The sequence below is a fragment of the Harmonia axyridis genome, chromosome 1 (assembly GCF_914767665.1).
Source record: "Harmonia axyridis chromosome 1, icHarAxyr1.1, whole genome shotgun sequence".
Classification (NCBI taxonomy): Eukaryota; Metazoa; Arthropoda; class Insecta; order Coleoptera; family Coccinellidae; genus Harmonia; species Harmonia axyridis.
In genome coordinates this window covers 79035060-79044658 of record NC_059501.1, presented here as the reverse complement: position 1 = coordinate 79044658, position 9599 = coordinate 79035060, and positions in this window count along the sequence as shown.

Genomic DNA, 9599 nt, shown 5'->3' with positions numbered 1-9599 from the left:
AATATTCAAGGGGCTGAAATTATAATTTCATGAACACCCACGATAATTTATAGTGAAGTAAAAAAAAATCTTACATTTGATGGTTATCTCAATAACAGGTACAAATATAAAAAAAAATTGGAAAGGCACTGAGGTAACGTTGAAAGCTTCAAACCATTATATTATATTCTAATGGTTTGAAGCATCATTAATTATGGATTAATTTACAAATTGACATGCCATATAAAATAGAATAACAAAATTTCATTGATTTCTCAAACAATTTTCTATAGGAAAAGGAAAATCATTTAAAAATAATACCGTATCATGTATATCGTCATGGATTTATGCAAGAAGAGCATTCTGCATTGAAATGGAATGAATCAATTTTCTAATTGAATTTTAATTTTTTTAAAAATAAATTTTTCCTTGCCATAAACTCGACACCTTAGTCGTTCTTCTATCTTCTTGCTTCTTAGCATTTCTTCAATTTGCTAAAGGAAAACTTGATAATATCTACCCATGTAAAAGCTTAATTTTTTAATAACTCACTTACTTTATTGATAAACTTCATGTGTACCCAAAAATTTTTAATTCCAATGTGACGGATATACAGGGTGGTCCAGATTTTTTGTTCAATAACTTTTGCGTTGCGTAGAAGAACTCTTTTCATGAAAAAAAACAGGTTTTTACTTAAAACACTGGTATTATTACATTCATTGTTTTAATTTTATTGAAGCCTAGATAATATAATGTTTCGAATTAGGTGAGTGTCTCCTGCCAATATTATCCAGTGGCGTTGACATAGGGGTGCGATAATCCTCTTACTTTTGAAAAACCACACCACTGTCTTTTTTTCGAGAATATTATTTCATTTCTGAAAGAAACAAGGAATATGTCCCGAGCGTTCTTATACAGAACAGGACCATGCCCTAGAAAACGAGAAAGAAACCAACAGAGCTTCACTAAAAAAAAAGGTCTCTTGAATTTTTTTCATATAATGTATCATTTCCTAGATTATCTACAAAACTTGTTCAGAGTGTCATATAAACATTAAAAATTACTCTAAAAAACATTTCAGAATTTTTTAAAATCTCGAACAGGAGCCAATATATGTGCAGGGTGAGTCGTAAATGTGTACCGAGCTTGAAAAATAAATGATGAATAAACTCATGGCCCGAAATGCTAATTAAGTGAGATATATCCTTCCAAAGTTGATAAAATCAAAAAAAAATTCTCCCCTCAACTTCTAAACTTTTAATGCCACCAGATTGAAATTTCGTACATATACATATGTATGTTGTTAAAATACATTTTTTCATCACTTTTCTACATTTCTGATATTGTTATGAAGGGTGTTTTTAGAGGGTGAGTCATGATTTGTTTGGGCCAATTTCTATGGTTATCGATGAATCTCGCGATGAATAAATCTGCTAACATCATCATCAAAGAGTCAAATATGTCAAATCTTCATGTAATTTTCTCCGCTTCATCGAATGCTTCTATTTTTCACCCTCTTAAAACAACCTTTATAACGATATCAGAAATGGAAAAGTGTAATTAATAAAAAAAATATATTCTAACAACATACATTTATGCACGAAATCTCAATCTGGTGGCATTCACTATTCAGAAGTTATGCGGAGAATTTTTTATAATTCCATCAACTTTGGAAAGATATATCTCACCTAATATGCACTTCGGGCCATAAGTTTATTCTTCATGCTATACTTATTTTTCATTGTACTACCACCCCCAAAAAGCTCCGTACACATTTTCGACTCACCCTATATACCAAAATAATGAAAACAGTCATTTTTCAATGTATCTCCTGTAACCCGAGAACGAATCAAGATATCTATGATCTGCTTTCTCATGATTTCGTAAAAAGAGATCAGGGGTCCTTGAAGATTTTTTCTCTGAGTCTTACAGTTCTCGAGATGCTTTCAATGAGCATGGAATTCGGAAAACCCTGTACAATTAAAAAACATGATTACTAATATCGGTCAAAGTTTAAAAAAAAAAAATGAACTAAAAACTTCGTTGACATTTTACCGGTGTGTATATTTCCAAGTATTTTTCGGTACAAAAGAAGATTCGCCGTCATCATCATTAATATAATAAGTAAGAGATAAAGAATAAGCCTCTAACAATTATGTCTTATGCCGACCTTTGTCATACCAAGGGTAAATATCCTTTTTTGTTGTCCAATACCGAGGAAACAACGGAGCAACCGCAAATGAAAAGGTGTCGATTTGTTCTCTGTAGGGAACGCTCTCTATGAGCCTTTGTGAAATTTTTTAGCTTATTAGGGGATTCCGTCCATTGTAGAAATGCCACATTAACCGCAAACCAAAGGAGGAACATTAGAGGTTCTACGAGATTATCGTAATGCAAATTACAGATGTTGCTTGGAGAAGATACGTCAGAAAAAATCGCTCGAAAGCAGGAAGTATTTGTGGCGCAATATTATTCGAGTATTTCAGAAGAATTCTTTTGTTATCGAAGAAATTTGTTACTCAATTAGTGTCCTAGTTTATTTCGTACCTACCTGTTCGTTAGTCTTGTTTTGCGTATTTTAAACTCAAAACGATACTTTTCTCATCAAAGAATTGTCAGTGATAAATTATACATGATGTTCCACCTCTATTACGAGAGACAGAAGTATTCGTCAGAGTGACTTTATTAGTATTTTCTAACATTTCTATTAAATCTATTGGTAGATTTTGGTAGTTTCAGGAAAATCTTTCAAAACTTGACCAAAACGTCCAAGGAATTTTTATCAACGCCAGTATCTTCAGCTCCTGTTGAGAGACAATTTTGCAGAGCTGCTCTCACAGTTACAAAAACCAGCAAAAGGTTAAGCGACTAATCTATAAGATGCCTCATGTGTCTTAGATCCTAGATGGAAAATTATGAAATCAAACGAAGCCTGGTGGTTTCTACATATTGAGAAATTTTATTTTTTAATATTAATATTTAATATATCATTTTGTTATGATTTATAGTGATTTAATGTATGTTTCTATTTCGAAAAAGTTGATATTTTTGTTTCTTTCATACAATAATTTTAATAAATAAGTGTTTTTCCAAGGTTTCTCCTCATTTCATCATTTTTTTATTGATGTGACAGTACACAACAAAACTGCTCAAAATCAAGTAGCTTGATATGATTCAAGTACTTGATAATAATAATAATTAATAATAATAATAATTTATTCACTGACTACATTACAACATATATACACAGCAAGAAAATACAAAACATGAGTGGAGAACATAAATGCTCACACAATGATGAATAAATACTTGACTTGAGATTGAAAACCTACTACTTGACTTGAGCTTGACTTGATATCAAGTAAAATTTCCTTTTAGGGGGCACGATGAATCTAATGAACCTTCAAATCGCTGGAATTTCGAAGAGTTATGGTGATTGTCGTTAGTATATTTGACACTTATTTGAAAACCTTTTTAGAAAATCTTATTGACAGTAAATCAATTTTTTCTGGTACATGTGAAACCATACAAAAATTAATTGATCGATTCGCTTGTTTTTGTTGTGAATGAAAAAATTGAAGAAGACATTTCAATCCTTTTTTTTTCCTGACAAGTTGATGAAAAAATTGTTATAAAATTCATCCACAATTATCCGTCATTTTCTATTTTGTAATAAATGACCAACTTCTTGAGCGATTCATAGGATTTTATTATCATGTAAGTTCTGGACGTTCTGCTAAAGATTCATTTCAATTTTTATCTGCCATGTTTAGAAAATTCAACTTACATTCAAAATTAGTGGCTCAAACATATAATGCGGCTAGTGTAATGTCGTAATTTTTTTTTTTTTTGATTTGATCAATTATTCCGTGTAAGAATTTTCTTATAAATACTATTATTTCCAAATAATGTTGATTGTTCTGCTTATCAATTCTCAAATTTTTCAAATCGAGAAATTCAATTTAATTTGATTCATGATCACGATTCACAAAATTTAAATAAAACACTTGAATTTCTGATATATTTATTTCGTTTCATTTGAATTTTATTTCTATATAACCATTAAATACTGTTTAATATAAAATCGAGTGTTGTTGAAAATATTTTGTGAAAGTAAACACATTCACTTCGTATTAAGTAGTTTTGCTTGAATTTCGAATTGAATAAGTGAAAATGTTAGGTTATAGGAAGTAAAAACTTCTTTTAAACTTCCATTTCTTGTTTCTAAAATAGAGGGGTAATATTTTAAAGAGAAATATTCAAGTGAAATACATATTTTGTATACATATAGGTACGATTTCATAATGGATGTTTAATTTTTTTGATAGATGTTTATCCAGAGCAAAGATGCACATTACATTTCTATAATAACAAATTGTTTTCCATTAAAAATCAATTAAAATTAAGTCGGTCACTCATCCAAATAGTGAACTCGATCGACGCTGAATGATTTTTTCTTCGATACGAAAAAATATTGATTAATTTCCGAAAATATGTTCGGATCGTCCTTCTAAAACGTATAAAAATGATTCCATCCTCCTCTTATCAAACATCGATATTTTCTATAAACAATAAACCAATAACATAGTTTTAAGGCCAAAGTAATCGAAGCATCAAATTGCGAATTAAATTTGGATTCGATTGGTACTAAATCAGGCGAATTATAATCTCAACAAAAGTTGTTCGATTGAAAATTGAAACAATAAATAACTGATCAATTTATCTCGAATGATCGACAATAAAAGTTTTGTTGAAGTTTACGCCGTAAAAATGTATACTTATGAGAAACATACCGGTGATGAAGTGGAGAAATCCTACTTGTACTTTTTATCGAGTTTGAATGGTGCAATCTGAAATATTCTAATGAAAATCTACGTTCATTCATCTGGTCATAAATGTATCTCATTCAAATTGATCTGAATGAATATCAGTTGGTTGTTGGTGATCAATTGAAGTTAATTTCAATTAATATTGAACTGAAAAATAAAAAATTCAAGAATTCTTGAAAACTTTTGGCGCATGAATAAATAAGAGTTCTAAAGCTCCTAAGCTACGTTAGTGCTGTCCTCATTTTTTTGTTTTGTTCTCTGCACGATCCTCACGAAATTTTGCATTAAGCTTGAATTGTTTTTTTTTTCATATTTATTCATAAATTATCAACTCGGTGGATTCTGAGACATGATCATCTGGAAATTTTTCATGAGGCTCACAGCTTAATTTCCAACTCTACCCTAAAAATGTCGAATCTAATATATAATATAATGGTCTTTTAGTTGTGGAGTTATCGAGTTTACAACCGGATAGGCGGAGATTCTTGAATTCGACTATAAATTCGGTATCATTGATGGCAGTGGCGTACCCAAAGAGGGGTGTTATAAGAGGGATATATTTCTCCCAGAGAGAATATCCATTATAAGTCACAATGCTCAATAATTTAATTGAGCAAACATTAGATCAATGAATGTATATCGAAGGACACAATCATTATTTACATACAGGCTATAAATGCCAAAATGCTAAACAATCGCGTAAAAATTAATGAGATCTTGAGGTATAAAAGTAGGGATTCACGGCTTGCCTTGATTTTCGATCTACTTGGCTTGAGCTTTACTTGATTTCAAGTCAAGTAATAGTTTTTTAATCTCAAGTCAAGTCAAGTATTTATTTATCAATTACTTGAATCATATCAAGCTACTTAATTTTTAGCAGTTTTATTGTGTAGTGTCACATCAATTACAAAATGATAAAATGAGAAAAAACCTTGCAAAAAACACTTTTATTCATTAAACTAATTTTTCGAAACAACCGAAAATATCATATTTTTTAAATAAAAACATGAATTAAATCACTATAGATCATAAAAAATAAAAAAATAATAGAAAATTAATTTTCTTAATATTGAGGAAACTCCAGACTTTGTTTGATTTCCTTATTTTTCATCCAGGATCTAAGACACATGAGGCAACTTATAGATTTTTCGCCTGACCTATTGTGAGTTTTTGTAACTGTAAGAGCAGCTCTGGAAAATTGTCTTTCAATAGGAGCTGAAGATGCCGTCGTTGATAAAAAATTCTTGGCCATTTTGGCCAAGTTTAGAAAAATATTTCTGAAAATACCAAAATCTACCAATAGATTTCATAGAAATGTGAGAAAACTGCTAATAAAGTCACACTGGCGAATGCTTCATTTTCTCGGCTTGAGGAATCCCCTTATTTAGTCTAAGTGTGCACGAGATTGCAGAAATATATGCCGTGCGACGCTCGCATATATTAATTACAAGATCATTTGTATGGCACCATTTCACAAAACAATCAAGTAGAAATTCGCACAACATTTAGGGCTCTTCGAAGGAAGAAGCCCTAACAGCAAAATAATTAAACACATCTTCGAGAATGATGGTAACTCGTTTTGGGAACAAAATCTGAATAAATTATCTTTCAGTCTTGCAGGATGGTCATATAAAAAGAAGGAACAACAGAGATCCAAGGAAGGATCCATGGGGTACTCCTAATTTCAGATGATAGAGTATCCCCGACATTTGCTGGCCTCGTCGCGAGATAGCTCTTCAACCACTCCAGAAATATAGGTACCCCTGAAACCCAAGTTATAACATTATAACATTAAGTCAAAAGAGAGACTGTTAAAGACTCTTGAAAGGTCAAATTTCAATGTTTTTGTTTCACTTTTGAGAAATAATAACAAGTGAGCTTAGTCAAGTCATGCATATCGCTCTCCTTGTTTGACTCAAGTAATTTCTTCCGTTGCGTGAGCATATACAACATGCATAATACAGTATAATACTTATCTAGTGTTTACATTGTGGTTATCCACCTGCTGTGAAAAGAAACTTGAAAGACCGACAGTACAAAATGATATTATTACGTCTCGTTTGAAGCATTTTACAGAATTAGTACCCAAGTTATGTACGCATTATGTTAATGACCCTGCAAATAAATCTCGTGCCTTACTTGAGTAACACATAATTGGTAAACATTTTCATCTTCATCAAGAGTGATAATCGTGTACACCAATCCTCCCCTAAAACTTCAATATCTTTTGTATGTAGAAAACTTCGTCTTTGCGGAATATGATTCAACCTCCGCAATCACCTCTCATTAAAGCCAAATTTCTTTCCCTGAGGCCTTCTCTTGAGGTCTGCAAAAGCCACACGCCAGATCTGAAGAATAACAATAACAATAACAATTACAATTACAACTACAATAGCTTTATTCCCTGGCTGAGTTCAATCAGTTGGAAGCGTAATTCGTTCATTCTGACCATGGTTTTCATTGATTTGTGACAATGGTCATTGTCTTAGTGGAAGAGAAATTTTTCTCTCTCTTCTCTCTTTTTTTAATAAAACAATTTAACAATCTCTAAAATTTGTTGAAGCATGTATCCTAAATCTTAAATGACATAACCGCCTGAACACAAATAACCTAAGAAATATCAATAAATATTTGGAATTGCTTCCATTATAACCATTTTAAATTTTAAATAAAGAAAACCCTATATACAATGTGTCCGTAAAGTATGGAACAAATTCATTTTTAGCTAAACAGACCATACAAAGAAATAATCCTGAAACACAATAGTTTTGTTCTTGCTCATAAAGTAACGCGTAACATTCTTCATCAATTAAATTAACAATATTATCAAAAATACTTATTCTAACAGCTATTGGTTTGAATGTAACACCCTGTAGTTTGTTACATTTTTAGATTAATAAAAATGTAAAAAATAAGAAATAATTCCTTTCATATTCTGTCTGCTAGACCACAAGTACCAAACATGTTTGGAAACAGCTCATTTTTATTAATCTAAAAATGTAACAAACTACAGGGTGTTACATTCAAACCAATTGCCGCTAGAGAATAAGTATTTTTGATAATATTGTTAATTTAACTAATAAAGAATGTTACGCGTTACTTTATGAGCACACACAAAACTATAGTATTTTTGTCCACCCTGTACCAATTATAATCAACATGTGATACATTTTTGGAATCAGCTCAGCTAGAGTAATCAGAAAATTGAGACAAAATGGGAGTCTTCAATTAAAACAACATGACGGTGACGTCATTACTCGAAAGTAATTCACCCTTTATATTAGATTATTATTTTAAAATACAATTAAAATAAAAAATCGACGTGTTTCAGGATTATTTCTTAAAATGATCTGTTTAGCTAAAAATGAATTTGTTCCATACTTTACGGACACGGTGTATGTAGAATAATTAGACCCTGAATAAAAAGCATCCAATACAATTTATATTCAAATAACTAGTAATATTAAATGGGTAACTGCATTCTTTGTCTCTTTGTACTAGTGATTTATTAATTGTATTAATTTTCGCTCAATTATACATAATTTCTCCATACAATTGAAACCTGGATATTTAATTTATACCAACGTGAATACCCATAAACTATTTCCATTTTGAATGTGGGCATTTCCAATTTCATACTCATACAGGCTTATTGAATAAATAAACATATTTAATCAAAACATTCGATTGAGTAAATACAGAAAACTACAAATAGAGATTCTATAATTAGATTTTGATGTCTGGTTATGTGCATCATAATAAAACTTGACAATTTTCACGTACATAACGAAAAAGTTTTTCCCAATATTTACAAGTCATTATTTTATCTGATTCTATTCTAAAAAGCTGTTGGGCTAGCTTAAAGATGATTGGAATACACTTCGATTGTGTGTAATCTTCTGGAGATATGGAGGAGAATGATAAATACGCTAAATTGATTACAGGGATAACGTCCTTAATTTGTATCAGAAATATATGGAAATCTTCTCTATGTATTCTTTGCAAACATTTATGACTTAAAATTTGTGATATATTGTGCATAGATGTGCCTTTTTTCTTCAGAATACGATTGATGAGTTTCGAAGAGTGGAGAAATATGGTTTTATTAAGGATTCATCAAGCCAAGTTGCTTGATATTTCAACCAACTACTTGACTTGAAAATCAAGCTCGTGAAAAATTAGGTACATACTGGAGCTTGAATTGACTTGATTTTAGATATTCATTGCTTGACTTGATATCAAGCTACTTGATATTACTTGAGATTGACATGCATGCGTCGCACGGCATATATTTCTGCAATCTCGTGCGCGCTTAGACTAAATAAGAGGATTCCTAGAACGTCGAGAGACTGAAGCATTCGCCAGTGTGATTTTATTAGTATTTTTCCCACATTTCTACGAAATCTTTTCGTAGATTTTGGTAGTTTCAGAAATATCTTGCCAAACTTGGCCAAAATGGCCCAGGATTTTTCATCAACGCCAGCATCTTTAGCTCCTATTGAAAGACAATTTTCCAGAGCTGCTCTTACAGTTAAAAAAACCCGCAAAAGGTAAGGCGGCAAAATCTATAAGAATAATAAGATGCTTTATATTGTGTCTTAGGTCCTGAATGGAAAATTAGGAAATCGAATTGAGGTTCCTGAATATTGAGAAACTTTTTTTTTATTTTGTTATGATTTATAGGGATGTAATTTATGTTTTTATTTCAAAAAAGTGGATATTTTAGGTTCTTTTATACAATAAGTTTAATAAATAAAAGTGTTTTTTGCAAGGTTCCTTCTCATTTCATCA